At 48.1% G+C, this 2765-nt stretch overlaps 1 protein-coding gene and 1 long non-coding RNA gene across 2 annotated transcripts in view; one reads left to right on the top strand and one right to left on the bottom strand.

The window, feature by feature from the left end:
- Positions 1-2124, bottom strand: part of LOC102989367 (uncharacterized) — an 8628-nt gene extending 6504 nt beyond the window's left edge. Inside the window, exon 1 of the long non-coding RNA XR_449223.4 lies at positions 2077-2124. This is a non-coding gene — a long non-coding RNA (uncharacterized lncRNA). The remainder of the gene's footprint in view (positions 1-2076) is intronic.
- Positions 1-2765, top strand: part of TACC1 (transforming acidic coiled-coil containing protein 1) — a 109799-nt gene that overhangs the window by 50249 nt on the left and 56785 nt on the right. The gene's annotated exons all lie outside the window — the stretch shown is intronic.

Here is a 2765-nt window from a genome sequence, read left to right as displayed (position 1 = left end):
CTGTGGCTCACGGGCCCAGCCGCTCCGCGGCATGTGGGATCTTCCCGGACCGGGGCACGAACCCGCGTCCCCTGCATCGGCAGGCGGACTCGCAACCACTGCGCCACCAGGGAAGCCCCAAAACTTTATTATGTAAGATACTCTTATCATTGCATCTTAGAGACCTTCATCACTTAAATATTCGAGTAGAAAAAGGTTAAGGGTTGAGGATGTTTAGCTCAGTGATCGGTCTGATGGAGCGAGCACACGCCCAGAGTGCCCCACCGTGTCTTGGAAGCTCAGTCCGTGGACAGGGTGGCTCTCAAAAAGCAGGCTGGGGAGGGGACATGGTCTGTCGAGGTTCCGCTGAGGCACTTAAACCTAGTTGCCATTGGCCGTTTCAAGTCGGTACGGGCCCATGCTTTTTCTCAGCCCTTCAGAGCTGCCCTGCCACTTTGGTGACATCATCAATCTGGCATTTCCTGTTAATTGAATTAGGTGTATCTTTTGCTCACCAAATTCGTCAATTGTTAGGAAATATAGGTAAGTTGATGGGTCTGCCTGCCTGACCTTTCTGTTTTCTCAGCGGTGACTTTATCTCTGTGATCCCTAGTGCCACCCTGGTCCCACCCTCATCCTTTCCGGAACGTACACATGGGCGGTCAGAAATTCACCGACTGTCTCATTTCACTGGCTGTTGGAAATGGTTTTCTTCTCAATAGCAGTTTTCTCTTCCTTCTGTTGTAAATTGTGCTTGGATTGCTCACAGCTCCAATTCTTCTTCTTTATTCATTTATTTATTTAAATTAAAAAAAAAAATTTTTGGCCGCACTACATGGCTTGTGGGATTTTAGTTCCCTGACCAGGGACTGAGTGAAAGATAAGGATGCTAATTCCAGTAAGGATGCTAATTCCAGTTCTGCTTTTTTACCCTCTGGAGGAGAAGCCGTCTGCCTTCTTCAGGCGGCTTGGGGCAGGGAAAACAGCAGTTTCAGGCGTCTCCCAGTCTTCACTCCTTCCATCCCAGCCCGCAGGTTGTTGCCAGAATGATCTTTCTAAATGGAAGTGTTTTTTACTGGCTCCAAAGAGTGATGACTCCCCCTCGGCCCATCCAGGGTCCATGGGCCACGCAGGCACACAAAATGGCTTTTATTTGTCCCGCACCACGATGGCCTCCACAAGGTTTAAAACAATTGAAATTAGTAAGAACACGAACGCTTAAGGACTTCCCTGGCGGTCCAGTGGTTAGGACTCTGCGCTTCCACTGCAGGGGACACGGGTTCGATTCCTGGTCGGGGAACTAAGATTCCGCGTGCCACGCGGCCAAACAAACAAACATGAAAGCTTCGAAGATGTCTTATAAAAGCCAGGATTTGGGTTTCTCTTGGGAGATTGTTCGATGGGCAGCCTCCTCAGGGTCCTCCAGCTGCCACCCAGGCCTCGTCACTCCCTCACACTATCTAGGTAGGGACTTGTGTTTGCTCCCCCTACTGCAAGATCCAGTTCAATCTGAGTTAAGATCTACTCCTTAACAGTAGAGGGATCCTTCCCGGTCAGGCCCCACCCTGCCTCTGCCCTCCCCTCCTGCCACATTCCCCCCCACATTCTCACAGTAGCTGTGCCACTAAATGGATAGTTGTTTGCCTGTGTGAATTTGCTTACTCATATATTTTATCTTATTTTATTTTATTTTACTTTTTACTAAAGAGACCCATTTCACAGACCCCCTCTGGAGCATCCATTAGTGGCAAGGTGGGTGCCTGGCCTGGCCACCTGTGTGTGTGTGTGGAGTGTTTCAGGGAGTGTCATTTTAGATTTCCATGGTGTATTGATCCAAAGCTTCTGTGAAGGGCAAGGAGCAGAGGAAGGAAGAGAACGGATGGGCCCTTCCTGTGCTTACAGTCATTTCCAAAACAAAGACATTCCATCTGCAGACATTCTGCTCCTTGAAGCTACGGGCTTAGCAGCAAAATGATGGTTTTCCTCGGTTGTCAAACATTGCCCAGTTTTTACCAGAGTTACAGGAAAATTGACATATCAGCCTCATTATTTGTTCTAGACAATAAAAATAATTCAGGCTATAGAGTAATTACTTACTTTATTGCTGTTCACGTTAACTCCAGGAGTTTGCAGAGATTTTCAGAAATCTGGGCATTTACCTCTCTAATTTCAAGAAATTGCTCTCTAGTCTGGGCTTTGTCTTGCTGGGGCCATCACTCATCTGGTTTCTGTGCTATGCTGGTTCAAAATCTTGATTTCCCCGGAAGAGTCAGGCTTTAGGAATTTATGTCACCCTAGCCAAACTTAGAAGGTCTGTTGTAAACTGGAATATTCCTTTTTTGCACATTTACAGAACACCCTACTGAGTGTGTGGCCCTGTCCTGATTTCTGGGGAAACAAAAATAAATCATAAATATGACGTGGTCCTTGCCGTTTAAAAGCTTATGGTCCAGAAGTGGGAGAGACATGTAAACAAATATGTTATACGTAGTGCGCTAAGTGTAGGGTGACCTTATGTCCTGGGACGTCCTGGTTTATGTCTGTTGTCCTGGTGTAGCTATTAATGGTACCCTCTTTCAAAACTACCTAAGGGCCACAGTCAAAGTCTCTCTGAATGTTCGGGGTATAGAGATGGTAGAAAGCAGGGAGAAATCAGTCTGTTTTCCCAGGGTAGACACCTGCGCTGGGTGAGGAAGGAAGTTTGGGCGGTCAAGGCCTGGGGGCTTGACATGGGGGTGGAGGCCAGGGCGGGGGGTGGGGGGGGGGCGGGAAGAGGGTGCAAAACT

This window comes from Physeter macrocephalus, chromosome 20 (assembly GCF_002837175.3).
Source record: "Physeter macrocephalus isolate SW-GA chromosome 20, ASM283717v5, whole genome shotgun sequence".
Lineage (NCBI taxonomy): Eukaryota > Metazoa > Chordata > Mammalia > Artiodactyla > Physeteridae > Physeter > Physeter macrocephalus.
Note: the sequence above shows the minus strand (reverse complement) of the source record. Positions and strands in the feature narration are given on the sequence as shown.